The sequence below is a fragment of the Macaca mulatta genome, chromosome 13 (assembly GCF_049350105.2).
Source record: "Macaca mulatta isolate MMU2019108-1 chromosome 13, T2T-MMU8v2.0, whole genome shotgun sequence".
Classification (NCBI taxonomy): Eukaryota; Metazoa; Chordata; class Mammalia; order Primates; family Cercopithecidae; genus Macaca; species Macaca mulatta.
The window spans coordinates 52,191,461-52,210,785 of record NC_133418.1 but is presented as its reverse complement, the minus strand read 5'-3'; the positions used below and the strand labels follow the sequence as shown (position 1 = coordinate 52,210,785).

Below are 19,325 nucleotides of genomic sequence, written 5' to 3'. Positions count from 1 at the left end.
AAGTGCAGTCAGATTAGGCCAAGGATGATGTTTGCTGGCTTTCCTTGTTACATTAATCACCAGATTTTCATTTCAACTCATATTTTGGTTAACTTTTCTCTTTTTTATAGGTATCTATCAGGAGAGTATAAAAGAGCTTCAAAATTTCTTATATCTTTTCCTTTACTGTGGTCTATGCGTGTGTGTGTGTGTGTGTGTGTAGTTTGCATATATGACTAAATATACTTATAATTTTTATTTAGAAATTTCAACTTACAGAAAAAGTGTAAGGAGAGTACCAAAAAAAACTCATGTAGCCTTTATCCAGATTCATATGCTGTTAATATTTTGCCCCATATGCCTTATCATTTGCTCCATATAAATCATTTTCTACATATATATTTGTTCTTAACCATCTGAAATTGTTATATGTATCATATCTATTTATTCCTAAATACTGCATTGTGCATTCCTGAGAATAGGATAATTGCTTACATAATCACGGAATACAATTTCTGAAAAGTTAACGTTTTTCTAATCTACTGCCCACATTTCAATTTTGTCAATGGACCCAGAAATATCCTTTATAGCATACTTTCCCACAGGTAGAGGATTCACTCTAGAATAGGGATAAGCAAACCATGGCCCATGGATAAAACCCATTCCATTACCCGTTAGGTAAATAAAGTTTTATTGGAGCACAACCACTTAATTAATTAACACAGTGTGTCTGGATGTTTTGCACTATAACAGTAATATTAAGTGGCTATAAGAGAGACACAATGGCCTAAAATATTTACTATCAGGACCTTTGCAGAAAAAGTTTGTAAATCCTTGGCTTATGACAATGTGTTGTATTTAATTGTCTCGTCTCTTTGGCTTCTTTTAATCTGAAAAATTCCTCAGCTTTTCTTTATCTTTTGTGACTGGCATTTGATATGGTTTGGTTGTGTCCCCACCAAAATCTCAACTTGAATTGTATCTTCCAGAATTCCTACCTGTTGTGGGAGGGACCCAAGGGGAGGTAATTGAATCATGGGGGCTGGTCTTTCTCATGTTATTCTCATGATAGTGAATAAGTCTCACAAGATCGGATAGGTTTACCAAGGGTATCCGCTTTTGCTTCTTTCTCATTGACTCTTGCCACTGCCATGTAAGAAGTGCCTTTCACCTCTGGTCATGATTCTGAGGCTTCCCGGGCCATGTTGTGCTGTTTAGTCCAATTAAACTTTTTTTCCTTCCCAGTCTTGGGTTTATGTCTTTATCAGCAATGTGAAAACAGACTAATACAGAATTTTTGAAAAACACTCCTTTCTTCCTCCCTTCCTTTCTCCCTTCCCTTATTTCTTTTTTCTTTTATTTCCTTTCTTCCTTCCTTCTTTCTCTTTCTGACCCCTAGAATATAGTCTCTTGGTAACTAAGTGCATTCATAGAGGGTATACAAAAGCCCTTCTCCTCCTGACACTCCATGGATTTTTTTTTTTTTTTTTTTTTTTTTTTTTGAGACGGAGTCTCGCTCTGTAGCCCAGGCTGGAGTGCAGCGGCCAGATCTCAGCTCACTGCAAGCTCCGCCTCCCGGGTTTACGCCATTCTCCTGCCTCAGCCTCCCGAGTAGCTGGGACCACAGGCGCCGGCCACCTCGCCCGGCTAGTTTTTTTTGTATTTTTCAGTAGAGACGGGGTTTCACCGTGTTAGCCAGGATGGTCTCGATCTCCCGACCTCGTGATCCACCCGTCTCGGCCTCCCAAAGTGCTGGGATTACAGGCTTGAGCCACCGCGCCCGGCCCACTCCATGGTTTTTTAATCTCTAGATTATAATTTTTATAAAGGTAACATTAAATGTGGATAGATTATGGAAATGTACAGGTTTTCTTGCTGATCTGTGGATCTATGTCAACACACATATTAGTCTAGTTCCAAGTCTTTTTCCTTTCTCATTGCATTCTTTAAAAGTCCTTTTTATAATATGAATATGAGGTAAGGAGACAGGTGTAGGTGGAGTGTGTTCAGGTTGTGAAAAGAAATGTTTCTTTATGATTTAGTAATATTCTCAGCCATTACGCCAGGTGTTTTTACATAGATTTTTTCATTTCATTCTCATAGAGACACTGTGAGATAAATACTATTATTTACAGTGTTTCATCATGTTGCCCAGGTTGGTCTCAAATTCCTGGGCTCAAGCAGTCTGCCTGCCTCAGCCTCCTAAAGTGCTGAGATTACAGCTGTGAGCCACCGCACCCAGCCGACCTCATTTTCATACTGTAAAAAGTATGTCAACATTTCTTATAATTTCAGGGCAATGAGAAATCTCTAACCTTAGTTATTAAAACTCCATTTAATAGACCAACAAACTATATTAACCTCAATCAAAATAACTCAATTTTCTTAGCATACTTCATAGCCTTTTACAGGTCTGTTAATTTTTCACATAGTACTTTTTTGAGGTACTTTATTCATTCATTCATTTTACAATTATTTATTCAGCTCCTTCTATGTGGTGAGAATAACCCAGAATTCTGAGATTTTCGGAAAGTCTAGTTAAAGAAGATGAAGTTTTAAAAAAATGAGATAGGCTGGGCGCGGTGGCTCATGCCTGTAATCCCAGCACTTTGGGAAGCTGAAGCAGGTGGATCACAAGGTCAGGAGATTGAGACCATCTTGGCTAACACGGTGAAACCCCGTCTCTACTAAAAATAGAAAAAAATTAGCTGGGCATGGTGGCATGCGCCTGTAGTCCCAGCTACTGGGGAGGCTGAGGCAAGAGAATGGCGTGAACCCAGGAGGCGGAGCTTGCAGTGAGCCGAGATCGCCCCACTGCACTCCAGCCTGGGCGACAGCCTGTGCAAGACTCCATCTCAAAAAAAAAAAAAAAAGAGAGAGAGAGAGATGGATCTTGCTTACATTGCCTGAGGTCTTGAATAGGGACAGGCAAAGAGACTGAGCTTCTAGTCCAGCATTAAGCCCCATACTATTTCACCTCCAGATTGTTGGTTTCAGTTTCACCTCTAGAGGTTCTAGCATTTCACCTCTAGATTGTTGGTTTGAGTTATAAGAATCTGAAAAAGTAAAGAATCTACTACAGTCCCAAACTCAGCTTTTTCAAACTTTCACAATTTAAAATAAATCAATTCTATTCATAGGTTAAAAAACAAATCCTTCATTACACCTACTATAATCAACTGTAAATAAATATGAGCTCCAGCTATGGTATTTGTTTCTGGTAAGAAGATCATTTTGGCATATGCTGCTTATATAAACATCTGAATGACCAAAATCATCTATAAAAGAAAAAGAAACTCCTTTTCTCCCTTATATGATCTTTCATTGTTTAGATCATGAGGCTCTGGCTGTAGTTATTTATGTGTCCCCAACATGACATTCAAAACTATTGGGACAAATATTAAACCAGGTAATAAATGGCATCTTGGGCAAGCCTCAAAAACCTCTGAAATTTTGAAAATTTAAAAATGAACAAACAAATCTTGCAGTTACAACCAAATTAGGTTGTAGGGAAAAAATGCAGAAATAGGGAAAGGAAGCAAAATGTGTAAGAGATCTGATCAGACATCTGAGATAAGGGAGAACAGGATGTAAATAAAAATCCAGATATCTCAGTAATGGAAGAAATTTGGTATAATTTGGAAAAGTCACCAAAAGGAAGAAAGAAAATGAGAAGTATCTTTCAGGAAAGAGAACTGCCTGTGCAAAGGCATCACTGTGAGAGTACATGGAGTATGGTGTATCTGGTGCATAAACTGTGAGTAGGCAGGAGGAAAAGAACAACCAGAAATGAGGTGAGAGAGTTAGGCTAAGGATAGAATATGGAAGACTATACAGACTAGATAAAGAAACTTACTTTATTCTGAGAAAAATGGGAAACAGAAGTATTTTAAGCACTGTCTTGATAAGGTTAAAATTGTATTTAGAAGGATTACTGGGTGTTACATGGAAAATGAATTGTTTCTTCTTTGTCAGAGCTTGAAAAGAAGTTATCAGATTATTGTGGTGTCTAAAGCTATTCACATGAGATATTATTATTAAAAAGAAGGTAAGCACACTTGAGAAGTTTAATCTTCCCAAAGTAAGCATTTTGGAAAAATGAATGCAAGCATGTCTAGAGATCAAAACAAAACACACACTCTCTCTTTTTCCCCTACCTTGTTTTATTCAAGGCTAAATGATATGTATGCCCATGGGCAATAAGGTCACCAGGTTAAAAGAGCAATATGATAATTATAAAAAGTTAGATCACAGCTACTACAAACCGGGGCCCATTAGCCCATACTGCAGGAAAGTTATCGCTATAACTGGCTTTTCCTGTGTCCTTATCAATGCAGTGCACAAAGTATCTCACCCTTAGTTTTTTCTCTAAGATCTATGTAGTGTTTATGCCTATCTAACCTCACCAGGCACTAGTGGGTCAGTGAAACTAGGAGGCAGTGAGATATGGCAGGAGACTGATGAGACAACCTGCTAAGTGTCAGAGACGGACTAGGAGTTACCAAACATTTCAGGGCAAACTTTCCACATTAAAAAATATCTCTAAAGAAACTACTTAAAATACATTCTTATTGTTCAGGAGTACTCAAGATTACCATGGAAACAAATCAGAAAGCTTCCAGCTCTTCCAATAGTATAAATTGGCTCCTCAAAGATGTAATTTGCATTTGTTTTAGATGTTGTGAAATAGCAGATGAATATTTTGAGATGGAAAATAAAGTCCATTTAAAATGAAAATAAAACAATTACAGATAGATCAAGAGGAATAGTGTCTAAATATCCACTCCTGAAACATTAAACAGTCACCTGAATTTCTTAAAAATAAATTTCAAGGAAGAAACATCAGAATTCCTCTCTAAAACCAATGATATCCCAGAAGACTTGAAAATGACACCTATTCATTTCAAATTACTATTCTCAGGAAAGCTTTTCCACTAAAAGCTCCATGTTTTATTTTGTTTTTTTCTTATTTCCCAAGAAAAACGTATATGTTTCAAATAAACATGATGGATTCTTTTTTTAAAACTGAGTCCTCATCAGGTCTCTTACAAAGCAGCTTTTGTTTACATCTACTAAATTAGAAACTTTTTGAGAGCAGAAAGTGTCCTTGCCATCTCTGTACCTTTCAGTGTATTAGGACATGCTAGCTTCAATAAAGTTTAACTTTTCTTTTTTGGTAGATCTTCTCAGAATATACTTAAATAGACTAATATTAACTGTAAAAAGCCCAAGACAGCAATATAGCACACCAAGTTTCAATGACATTTGAAAGAGTGGGTGCCCTCTTTTATATTTTTTAACAGATAAATTGATGAGACTAGTGTTTCCTACAAATACAGCTCCAGAAATGACTTCACAAGGATCTGAATCATCAAATTGTATCTCTGGCAATGCTAGACTTCTATATACACAATTTCCCATTTCTTATCACTGGTGAAATAAAGTGTTGTTTCCCTATCTTTGTAATGTCATCTTTATAAATATTTAAAAAGAAAGAAACTTATTCACAAACCCTAAGCACCTACAATTTGCATTTTTACAGGCATTTCCCATTTGCCTTAATTTCTAGTATAGGAATTGTAAATGACCCCACTTGTGTTTATATAAAAACCAATTTAGATGTTAATTTAAGTATCTTTGTGAGAAATTGAGAATTCAAATAATAGATATTTACTAATTACATAAAATTAATTTTTAAAATTCCAAGATTTAAAATAGAATCAAGATAGCTCTTAAAAAAAAAAAATACTAGGCTATGGGAAGCACTATCAATTTTAATAAAAGCTAAAATGCCAGCCACAGATCTATTTGTTTATTTCCTTTCACTGCCAGATCAATGGTTGGTGAGATGCACTGGCAAAAATGATATGAGGCTGATCTGTATCTTTTTTCATTTGCCAATCAATTTTCTTAAGATCAAGATATACCAAAAATGTTTGACCATATTTTTTGAAGTATCTCATTAAAAAAAAAAATCAAATTGACTATTGAAAATACACCCAATCCTTCGGATTAACTTTAAGTGTATGTTCCAATTCCTAAGGCTAACTTTATGGGTTATTAGATAATTAAACTAAATTTGTTTGTTATTAAATAGCAACAGTGCTTCTGGTAAAAATGCAAGAACAAGAACCCTAAAATCTTCATTCTGGTGCCAAAAAAGAACTATTTCACAACATAATTCAGAGTGAGGTAGTCTCTACATAACGAGGTGTTTTCCCCGTATTTACCACATCATTTATTTAAAGTAGTCAAATTTATGAAGCACTATGAAATTGCAGAGCAAAGTGTTATATAAAATCCAAGATGATACTATGTTAATATATATAAACAACAAGTCTTCAAACACTACTACAAAAGTATCTTAAGTCTAACTTTGAGAATACTAAAACTAATTATTTTTAATGAAAACTTCAGTAATGTTTTTGACTCTTCAGTTATTTATTTCCCAAGTGCTTTACTGTAATGGTCAATAGCTACTAAAGTTCTTAAAACAATTTCATTAAGAAATTATCTTAACACCTCAGGAAACATGTCACTTACAAATGCTTATGTCTGTTCCTTTTTCCGCTCTTCTAATCCTTTCCTTGCTATTATCTTTAGTTGCATGACTATGGTTTCCGTAGTTTCTCCCAGCTTCCAGTATAGACTATACCAGTAGAAATCTTCAGATTAGAGTGGGAGAACCATGTCCTAGGAAGATTATTGACCATCTTACACCATTCTACCCTACACCCCTGCAATGGCCATAAGGGACTATAAAGAGATTACGGCCAGACATGGTGGCTCACACGTGTAATCCCAGCACTTTGGGAGGTCGAGGCAGGCGGATCACCTGAAGTCAAGAGTTGGAGACCAGCCTGGCCAACATGGCAAAACCCCATCTCTACCAAATGTACAAAAACTAGCCAAACGTGGTGTCACGTGCCGGTAATCCCAGCTACTCGGTAGGCTGAGGCAGGAGAATCGCTTGAAATCAGGAGGCGGAGTGAGCCAAGATGGCGCCATTGCACTCCAGCCTGGGCTACAGAGCGAGACTCCATCTCCAAAAAAACAGAGAGAGAGAGAGAGAAATAAATTATGAGTAAATTCTACCTCTGCTGCTGATTCATTTCTTCTAATTATAGCCAAGCCCTTAAAAAATATATTAAAAGTAAATTAGTAGAAAAATATTCTGAAATGTAACACAATTACTATGCTCAGGGAGATCAATTAATAACACTTCTCATAATAGTTTCTAAATCTCTGTTCTGAATCACTTTAAGCAGAAGAATTCAGGAGACAAAACCATTAGTTTAACTGGTGAGGCTAACTTATTCCTAACAGAAAAACAGGTCATCAGCTTGCCATGCATAATGGCTGCTCAGGGAATAAAGATTTATGACACAGAAATAAGGTCACTTTGAAATATACTTTTAGATTTAGATTTTGGCAAGGCTTCCAAATTTAAGAAAAAGACAAGGTGGTAGGGAGTTCTTACGCGGCTTAAACAAGGAGATACTCAAATGGAATTGGGGAAAGCTATTCTGGGGCAAAGGTCTGTAGTCAATAGATACCTGAAACCTAAATCTGTACTTCCCATTAGAGGAGGGATTCTTTCTGGGTCTATGGATGAGATTCAGGGAATTGGGGGAGCCTCTAAATTTTAAGCCAAATGTCACATGCATGCACATATCTGCATTTTGCCTTGTGAAAGCATTCAGAGCTTTCGTAAAATCTCAGAGGCCCCTTGATTAAGAAAACTTAAGAGAAATACTGTACTTGATAGAGCCTTTATAATAATGAATTCACTGCACAATGATATCCTGAATTCTCTTATATCTTAGGGTATTTTACAGTCTCCTGTAGTGAATGGAGCAGAATTCAATAAAACTGAAGTTCTTATGATTCATATAATACTGGGGGATTGCTGCTTACTAAAAACATCCATGTATTTTAACTGCTATTGCTGGACCCAAGATGTCAGAAATCTTTAAACTTTTTTTTATAGTATAACACATATGCAGAAAAGAACATTAATCAAAGGTGAACATTTTGTCAACATTTTTTAGATCTAGGAATTTAAACTGTTAATGAGATGATGATGTACATAGCTGGAGATCAAGAAACCACAAGAAGATCACATACAAGTCTCACAAACTAAGCTTATGGATACATTTATAGGTTTGCCCCTCTAGTCTCTCCTAATGACACTTAAGCTACTTGTTATGGGTTGTATGTACACCCTTCCAGTGATAGCAGGGTGAGGAGTGAAATGAAAGCAGATTCAGAAAGATGTTTTAGTGTATAAAGGAGCTTAAAGTACACGCAGATCTTTGTCCATATTGAGCCAGGTTTGAGGATTAAGGCCAACTGAGTCAATAAAGTTCATAAATATCTACAAGACAGAATAGTCTGTCTTCATCAGACACATAGTCCATCCATCTTTATAACTACCAGTACACTACATACGAGAACCTCAAATTGTTATTATTCATCATTTGCTTAACAGTAAAATTTCTAGTTTGTTTTCCACTTTTAAAAACATATTTTTCTTCAATTACTATAAAATATTTTATATCCTGCCCCTTACCTGCCCATCTCTAAAATGCATGTGAATGTGAAGATTTAAACCATATAAAATTTTAAAAATAATTCCATAAAATACTTCTACCTTTGCCCTGCACACTTCCACTGCATTATTATATCAAAGACCATGTCTCAATTAACCACTATCTGACCCTTGTTCACTTTCTTCCCTCTCCTCCCCCTGCCAAAGTTTGCCCTTCCTGCCAAAGTTCAGCACTTCCTAGAAAAGTCTCACTGCCTGTTTGATATTGTACTTCACTTTAGTCACCAAAGGAAGAATTTGCAGGTGCTTGGCCCCATCTATAAGACCATGACCGAAATCTGACCTCCTGTTACAATACATGAACTCCTGACCTACTGATAAGGCTGGCAGATATAAGTAGGATTTTTCAAATAATCCTTTGGGAATTTATAAGCAGCAAAGCCATAAAAGGGGGGTGAGTGGAAGGTCGGTTTCACTAAAAATAATAAATATTGCCATGTTTATTCAAAGAGTGCCTTGTTATCCTCCAGGCCAAAAGTTCAGATAAACACTATTGTAAATGACAAAATATTAGAACTTTTTGTTACTTATGTTATGATCCTTCCGTTGGACACCAATAGAACTGTTTTCCCTCATATAGGTCCCAGCCCTGATATTGTATAACAGTCCCTGTGACTAGCATACTGAATTCATCTGCAGGTCAAAAGGAGAGTAATTATTCAAAATCAAAAACAAACATTTACTGATTATGACATACTACTAATACTAAGTGCTAAGTACTGGGACTAAAAAGAGGTGAATAAATATAATATCTGCCCTAAAAGAGCTTACAATCTATTGAGGAAAAGCAACATGTTTAGAATATGATGATATAATAAAGTTAAGCAGTAATATAAATATACACTGAATCCTATGTGAAGGAGTAGGGGGTCCACTGAGTTTAAGCTGAAACATTAAAAAAAAATTGCTGGATGATACAAGTAAAAAATAAATAAGTGTGTGAACCAGGGAGGTGGAGCTTGCAGTGAGCTGAGATCATGCCACTGCACTCCAGCCTGGGCGACAGTGAGACTCAATATCAAAAATAAGAAAAATAAATAAATTAAATAAATAACTAAATAAATAAGAACTAGTAAGATAAGTGAGAATAGTAATTCAGGTAGAAGGGCTAGCATAAGGAAAGAATGAGAGGCATATGGTACATTCGAAGAATTGGAAGCATTTAAGTATCATTAAAGTAAAGTAAGAAAATATGGATGATAAGACATGGAAGACTATCTATACTTCTACATACTATATTGTATTCTATACTTCTACATTTTACTCCACAGATAACCAATCACAGAATTGTAAGCAGATAACACATATATCAGATTTGTATGTTGAACAATTATGACTATAGTAAGAACTGAGTTAAGGGTTTAAGATAATGGTAGGGAGACCAGATAAGGAGACTATTTTCAATAATTCTGATGAGAATCTGAACTAGGGCAATAATTTTAGGATAGGAAAAGATGAGATGGAGTAAAACTATATTTAGCAAATAACATTTGGAGATTGGATGGTATTCAGAAAAACCGAAGAGTTTAGGTTTCTGGCTGGTGACTACATAGATGACACTATTATCTGACATCACTAAAAAAGGAGATGGGCAGGAGGGGCAAGAGGTAATGCCTTCATTTTATAACATAGGGAGATATAGAGTTTATGCTGCCTGTGAACATCCGAACGATTCTGTTCACTAGGCAATATATATAAGTCCAAAGCTCAAGGGAAAGTTGAGGACTAAAGATATAGGTTTGGAAGTCATTAGGATTCCAAATCATGAGAATAAATTATATCATTCAAGAAAGGCAAGACACAAAGAAAAGCAGGATGAGAGTAAAACCCTGGGAACAATGAAGGACACTAAGAAGAAGTAAAACTCACAAAGATCAAAACAGGCAACAAGTATCAGAAAGACTGGTAGAGAAGAAGAAAAACATACTGTAAAAGAAGACAGAGATTAAGAATTATAAGGTGAAAATGATCAACAAAGTTGGAGCCAAAAGGTCCAGGAAAATACAGTTTCAGGATAGTGCTAAGAACAGAAGATAAATATACAGGGTTGATGAGAGAATGAAAAGGGAAGAAGTAGAGACAAGCATTAGAATGTAAAGGAATGCGAGAGATACGGTTTTATTTTCTCCTCAATCCCCGTTTCTTTATTCCTAAATCCTTTTTCTAAAGGCCTAACAGTAATATTAAATATATTAGAAAATAAGAAAAAAATTACAAATATTAAGTAATCCATTTTAAAACAATCTTTGTAATTAATATTATGAGGAACTATCCTTTACCATGCAGTAATGCCAATTTGTGACTTGAGAATGGGATAACAAAGAAAGAGAGGTAACAAATTAGAGCCCCAAAAAGGCTATGAAGAGTCAGCACTGGAAGTTATACATGTTCTGGTCCTTCCTTTTCTAATGGAGATATCTGAGTATTTATTTAAAGTCCCTATAGACCTAGAAAATCAATGTCCAGAAAATAAACATATATTATCCAGAAAATAGAACTGAGTTTCTACCACTAACTATACCTTTTCAAAACTAGGAAATACCGTGAATGGGAGAAGAGACCCGTTTCTGCCATATAAACAATGCCTTATTAATTGCTATAGAAAATTTATGAATATAAAATATTTCAACAGTAGGGAATATTACTGTGTATAATTTACTTTTAAATGGGCAGTTTAAGGTCCTCCTGCTTTTCTAGAGCTTTATCATCTCTAAATAATAACCAGTATGCCGTAGTTTCTACATAGCTTAGGACTATATATGGTCATTGTACAATTAAGAATATGTGGATTTTTAAAAATTTGTATATTGATGACAGAGACCAGAACCCCTATCTACATGTCTACAGTTTATGCCAAACACTTTTAAAAATATCAATACTGTGTCTAACCATTAGCATCAGAGATACATAACAATTACCAGATAACTGCCATTTCTTTTGTTTTGTTTTATTTTTAAAAGGACTCTCACTCTCTTGCCCAAGCTGAAGTGCAATGGTGCGACCTTGGATAACTGCCATTTATTAAATGCCAATTATGCATACCAGTGACTGAGTTAAGCACTATTTATTCAATTTATTAATTGTACTAAGTAGGTAATTATTATCCTATTTAATATATGAGAAAGGTAGCCTAACAACATACAACTAGTAAATGTGTGATTAAATTATTTCAATACTCATGAATCACTACTGGAGTTCACTTGAGCAAGATCTGTTTTATTTTAATATCATAAAATCTGGAGTCTCACTCTTTCACCCAGGCTGGAGTGCAGTGGCATGATCTCGGCTCACTGCGCCTCCCAGGTTCAAGCGATTCTCCTGCCTCAGCCTCCTAAGTAGCTGGGATTACAGGCACATGCTACCACACCCAGCTAATTTTTGTATTTTTAGTAGAGATGAGGTTTCACCATGTTGGCCAGGATGGTCTCAATCTCTTGACCTTGTGATCCACCTGCCTCGGCCTCCTAAAGTGCTGGGATTACAGGCATAAGCCACCGCACCTGGCTAATATCATAAATTCTTAATCTCTTATAAAAACTAGCATACACACAGTGATGAGATACAATGCGGTCATATTAAAATCATTCAAAGAATGGAACTTCTCTCCTGGTATACTGTAATCATATTAAAGCATAATTTATTAACTTTTATATATCCTTGCTTCTCCAAAATTCATTTCATGCAGAAGAGAAATTCAGTAAGTGTTTTTTTTTAAACAAGGAAACAAATAATAAGATTTGAGTCAACATATGTTCAAACAAATATACTGCATTCTTTAGTTACTACTTATTTATTCATTCAACTATTTAATAATATTTACTGAGTACTTACTACATGCCAAGTAATGTTGGTACTGGCAGATATAACATTAAACAAAATAAACTAGCCATTTCACAGACCTTATGTTATTTGAGGGAAAAAAATCATTAAATTTTTAATTATGAGGCCTACTCTTAACCTTAAAACTTGATGCGAATAAACATGATTATTTTTCTATAGACTACTGGCTTAATTACAACTGTGAACTCCCTTACCCATACATACTATTGAAGAGAGTAAATAAAATCATGGAGCACAGAAACAAGATGTTAAGGAAAAAAGGAGTAAGTGTGTGGCAAAGGAAAAATGTATATTATTGTATATGTGAGTTCTATACAACTTTCAAGGAACAGATAACTCTTATATAAGTCATTCCATAAAATAGAAGAAAGGGGAGATGTTCAACTAATTTTAATGAGGCTAAAACAACATTGACTTACAAACCACCTAAGGACAACACACCAAAAATGAAAATTTCAGGGCTGTATTACATATGGCCTAAAATAAAGCAACAATAAAAAGGAGTTAAATTCTACAGGATGTTATAAAAGTAGCAATACATGTTCATCAAATTGAGTTTATCTAATAAACGCAAGGATGAGTTAATACCAAAAAAATCTATCAATGAAACTCATCATATTCATAAACTAAAGAATAAATATTATATTAATATGTATAGAAAACTAATTCAATAAAATTCAGCACACATTTATGTTTTCTTAAAGGATTATCAAGAGTCTAGGAACAACTAAATAGAAGCTATTTACCAAAAACCTATATAATGATTAGTCAATGAAAAAAAGTCACACATATTCTCTTTAAAATTAGAAATCAAAGAGTCTCACTATCACCTTATTGAACAACAAAGCAATGATGACTCCAGTCAATACAGTAAGACAATAAAAAGAATAATGAGATATACAAATAGAAAAAAAAGTCACTATCTGCAGACAATATGATTGACTACACAGGAAACTCATGAACCAAAAAGACTGTTAGAACAAATAAAATAGTTAATTAAGCAAGGTTTCTAGATGTAAGATCAACCTATAAAAATCAATAGTGTTCCTCAATATCAGCAATAACTAATTAGAAAATAAAGTAGAAAACCACAACAAAAACTATAAGAATTTTGCTATTTATCTAACAAAGAATGTCCAAAACTCTTAACATGAGATTGGGGGAAAGCTCAATTAAATAATTTAAAAGATCTTCCTCCTCCATGACTGGGATGACTTAGCATTATAAAACTGTTAATTCTTCCAAAATGTAACTACAAATTCAATCAATTCAAATCAAAATCCTAGAAAGACTTTTTGAATAATCTCAAACTTATTATAACATATATATGGAAAAATAAAGATCTATAGTTAATGCAATTTTAAAGAGGAGACATGAGAAGGGATTTATTTTATACCATCTATTTTGATATATTATAAAATATAATATAACAAAAAATGAGCTCAGAAACCGAACGATGTAAATATTGAAATTTACTACCAGAGGTACTACCAGAAATCACTGAGTAACATACAGATTATATAGTAGATGGAATTGATAAAACTGAATTCATCATATGGAAAAAAATAAAGCCTTATATTATACAAGGAGTCTTAAAAAGTTCATGGAAAATGCATATTATGAAAAAATTATGCAGGAATTTCAAAATATTTTTACACCAAAATAAGCCTGTACCAACTTGTTATAACATGTCTGAACAGAATCTAGTTTGAGGCACTAAAAAGTATAAGACATCAATTTGAAAAGAGCCTCTATTGGAGCAACATGAATTCTGCTAAAATTGAAGCAAGCACAAATATCAAATTTATGGTAAAACTTAGGTAGAAGAATGGTGAAATCATTGAAGCTTTACAAAAAGTTTATAAAGACAATGCCCCAAAGAAATCAGCAGCTTATAAGTGGATATTTGTTTTAAGAAGGGATAAGACAATGTTGAAAATGAAGCCTGCAGTGATAGACCATTCACATCAATTTTTGAGAAAACAATCTTGTTTGTGCCCTAATTAAAGAGGATTGATAATTAACAGTACAAACAACAGCCAATACCATAGACATCTCAATAGCTTTAGATTACACAATTCTCTCTGAAAAATTGAAGTCAAGCAAACTTTCCACTCAATACAAAACCACTGCACTCAGATCTGCTGCAGAAAAGAGCAGAGAACTTTCAATGGAAATTTTAAACAAGTGGAGGATCAAGATCCTGAACCATTTATGATATGGTTTGGCTGTGTGTCACCAACCAAATCGCATCTCAAATTGTAATTCCCACGTGTCAAGGGAGGGAAGTGATTAGATTATGGGGGCAGTTTCCCCCATGCTGTTCTCATGATAGTGAGTGAGTCTCACAAGATCTGATGGTTTTAAAATGGCAGTTTTTCCTGTCCTCACATTCATTCTCTTTCCTACCAAGGTGCCTGCTTCTCCTTCACCTTCCATCATAAGTTTCCTGAGGCCACTTAGCCATGCTTCCTGTTAAGCCTGCAGAACTGTGAGTCAATTAAACCTCTTTTCTTTAAAATTATCCAGTCTCAGGTAGTGTTTTTCTTGAGTGAGTTCACATTGCATATGTGAGCTCTACGCAACTTTCTTTTTTTTTATTTTTTATTTTTTTATTATACCCTAAGTTCTAGGGTACATGTGCACAACATGCAGGTTTGTTACATAGCTATACATGTGCCATGTTGGTTTGCTGCACCCATCAACTCGTCATTTACACTAGGTATTTCTCCTAATGCTATCCCTCCCCCAGACCCCCCACCCCACCCCCTGACAGGCCCCAGTGTGTGATGTTCCCTGCCCTGTGTCCATGTGTTCTCGTTGTTCAACTCCCACCTATGAGTGAGAATATGAGGTGTTTGGTTTTCTGTGCTTGTGATAGTTTGCTTAGAATGATGGTTTCCAGCTTCATCCATGTCCCTGCAAAGGACATGAACTCATCCTTTTTTATGGCTGCATAGTATCCCATAGTGTATATGTGCCACATTTTCTTAATCTAGTCTATCATTGATGGACATTTGGGTTGGTTCCAAGTCTTTGCTATTGGGAACAGTGCCACAATAAACATACTTGTGCATGTGCCTTTATAGTAGAATGATTTATAATCCTTTGGGTATATACCCAGGAATGGGATCACTGGGTCAAATGGCATTTCTAATATTAGATCCTTGAGGAATTGCCACACTGTCTTCCACAATGGTTGAACTAATTTACACTCCCACCAACAGTGTAAAAGCAGTCCTATTTCTCCACATCCTCTCCAGCATCTGTTGTTTCCTGACTTTTTAATGATCACCATTCTAACTGGCATGAGATGGTATCTCATTGTGGTTTTGATTTGCATTTCTCTGATGATCAGTGATGATGAGCATTTTTTCATATGTCTGTTGGCTGCATAAATGTCTTCTTCTGAGAAGTGTCTGTTCATATCCTTTGCCCACTTTTTATGGTGTTTTTTGGTTTTTTCTTATAAATGTGTTTAAGTTCTTTGTAGATGCTAGATATTAGCCCTTTGTCAGATGTGTAGATTGCAAATACTTTCTCCCATTCTGTAGGTTGCCTGTTCACTCTGATGATAGTTTCTTTTGCTGGAGTTCTACACAGCTTTCAAGGGACAGAGTGAATCCCCAGTTTTGCTGCCCAGGCTGGAGTGCAGTAGCATGATCTTGGCTCACTACAACCTCTGCATCCCAGGTTCAAACAATTTTCCTGCCTCAGCCTCCTAAGTAGCTGGGATTACAGGCACCCACCACCACGCCTGGCTAATTTTTGTACTTTTAGTAGAGACAGAGTTTCACCATGTTGCCCAGGCTGGTCTCAAACTCCAGACCTCAAGCAATCCACCTGTCTCAACCTCCCAAACTGCTGGGATTACAGGCATAAGCCACTGCACCCGACCTCGAGCAGTATTCTTTATAGCAGTGTGACAACAGACTAATACAGTTTCTTTGAAGAATTGTGGCAGAAGAGAAACAGGGCTTTCCCAGTACAATCCTGAAGACAAGGCATAATCAAAGCAATGGCTACCAAGAGATGAAAGTAGTCCAGTCAAAGAAAAAGCAGACCAGTCAAGAGCAAAGGTCAAGGCAACAGATTTTTGAAATGCTAAAAGAATTTTTCTTGTTGACCTTCAGGAAGGCCAAAGAACAATAATATCTGCTTATTATAAGACTTTTAGCCAAAGCTTTAGCAGAATTATGCCTGGGAAAGCTTCACTATATAGTCCTCCTCCACTACAGCAACGCTTGTGCTCATTCCCCTCATCAAATGAGGACAATTTTGTAAGAGTTTCAATGGGAAATCATTAGACATTCGCTTTACAGTCCTGATTTAGCTTGCTCTGACTTCTTTTCGTTTCCTAGTTTTAAAAAGCCTTTAAAGGGCAACTATCTTTCTTCAGTTAATAATGTACAAAAGACTACATTGACATGGTTAAATTTCTAGGATCCTCAGTTCTTTAGAGATGGGCTAAATGGCTGGTATAATTGCTTACCAAAGTGTCTTAAATTTGATGGAGCTTCTGTTGAAAAATAAAGTTCATATTTTTTATTTTTATGTTTTAGTTTCTTTTTTCCATGAACTTTCTAAAGTCCCCTTATATATAATGATGAACCCAAGATGGGTTAAGATGAAAATGTAAATGGTAAAATATTAAACGTAATATAAAGTAAATACTCTGTGACAGCAGGATAAAGAGGTATTTAAAAAAAAAAAACTCAAAAGTATAAACTTATATGGCTAAAATTGATGGATGTGATTACATGGAAACTAAATATTTCTGTTTCACTGAACATAACATAGACATAGTTTAGAGTCTGGTGACAAATTATGAAAAAAGGACATTTTAAACATTCTAAACTGTCAGTATCTACAATATATGAGGAATTTCTGAAATTACTCTTTCAGAAAAGAGGGAAAAAAATAAGAAACCCGATTTTAAAAAATGGACAAAGGTTAAAAATAAGCACTTTATAGAAAAAAAATCTAAAAAGATCCACTAGTCTATAAAGAAAACCACAATTTTGACTAGTAACCAGAGAAATGCAAACTAGAACCATAGCGCAACAGCATTTGAGTAAATTAAAAGCACATACATTTACAAATCACTATACATTTTTCAAGGATATTTACACATCTATGACCATATATTACATTTATTAGTGTTATTATTCTTGGAGATGAAAGACAACTGGGCTTGTAAACAATGAATGAATGGAAAAAATATAATAAAACAAAATAAAATACAAGAGGGGGGCCTTTATGAATTGATAATAGAGTGTCACAGTCTAAGATGTATATGATTTCTTATCTATACTTGTGATTGAAAAAGATTGTCAACTTGTTTTAGATGCCTTGATACAATTCAATCTACATTTGGCTTGACCTTTATATAACAAGGAATGGTACATGTGCAGCCATAAAAAAGAATGAGATCATGTCTTTTGCAGGAACATGAATGGAGCAGAAGGCTGTTATCCTCAGCAAACTAATGCAAGAACAGAAAAACAAATACCCCAAGTTCTCACTTATAAGTGGGGGCTAAATGACAAGAACTTATGAACACAAAGAAGGAAACAACAGACAATAAGGTCTACTTGAGAGTGGAGGGAGGAAGATGGGAAGAGGGAGAGGAGCAGAAAAAATAACTTTTGGGTACTGGGCTTAATTCCTGGGTAATGAAATAATCTATACAACAAACCCCTGTGACATGAGATTACCTATGTAATAAACATTCACATGTATCCCTAAACCTAAAATAAATCTTTTTAAAAAAAAAGAATTGTACGTATATCAGACAATATGAATTTTATTTTTGTTAAAAATGTCTGAAAATATTAGATGTAAATACATAAAATATAAATAATGGTGGTCTCTAGGTGTGAAATCGTAGGCAATTATAATTTTATTTTCATGTCTTTTGTTTTATTTACTTTTTGTAACTTGAAAATTTCTAAATGAGTATATGTTACTTTAGCAGTAAGATATTCAGAGCTTCTTTATAAAACCAAAAAAAAAAAAAAAAGAATGTCTTCTGAGAAATTGCTGCTACTGCAATATTAAATTTAATTCTAATGCCTCTCCACTGTTAGAGTGATTCTAGTATGGACATTTAAACTAGTGAGACATACTTATATTCAAATGTAAATACAAAAATCACAGTATAAGGCTACACATTATTTTTAGTATTCACTACTTTAACTGCCTATTTAAAAAAAAAAAAAGGAATGGTAGATTAAGAGAGAGGGAGTATAAAGGGAGGGAAGACAGAAAGAGAAACAGAGAAGAAAAGAGGAAGATGAAGAAGTGGGCGAAAGAGGGAGAGAAGAAGAAACTACCTGATTTTTAATCAAACCAATAAAACTACCACAAAATACTTCAGACCATAAAGTCCATAGGTCAGTATCCCAAATTGTCAGGAGTAATGACAAAGTAACACTATGTTAAATATATGAACAAAGAGGCCGGACATGGTGGCTCACACCTGTAATCCCAGCACTTTGGGAGACCCAGACGGAGGATCACCTGAGGTCAGGAGTTCAAGACCAGCCTAACCAACATGGAGAAACTCCATCTCTACTAAAAATACAAAATTAGCCGAGTGTGGTGGCACATGCCCATAATCCCAGCTACTCAAGAGGCTGAGGCAGGAGAATCGCTTGAACCAGGGAGGCGGAGGTTGTGGTGAGCCGAGGTCACACCACTGTACTCCAGCCTAAGCAACAAGAGCAAAACTCTGTCTCAAAAAGAAGAAAAGAAAAAAAAAAAAATATATATATACACACACACACACACACACACACACACACACACAGAAAAACTGATAAGAGACTGAGCAATAAGACATACTTCAACATATTAAAAACAACCTGATACAAGCACCAGTGAAAGTTTCTGT

At 35.1% G+C, this 19,325-nt stretch overlaps 1 protein-coding gene and 1 long non-coding RNA gene across 25 annotated transcripts in view; both read right to left on the bottom strand.

The window, feature by feature from the left end:
• The window catches only part of EXOC6B (exocyst complex component 6B), a 678,312-nt gene that overhangs the window by 387,124 nt on the left and 271,863 nt on the right, over positions 1-19,325 (bottom strand). The window lies entirely within an intron of this gene.
• Positions 1,320-12,122, bottom strand: LOC144333743 (uncharacterized). Its single transcript, XR_013402709.1, has 3 exons — positions 12,091-12,122; positions 2,818-6,786; positions 1,320-1,509 (listed from the first exon to the last, which is right to left on the bottom strand). It is a non-coding gene; the product is annotated as an uncharacterized LOC144333743 (long non-coding RNA).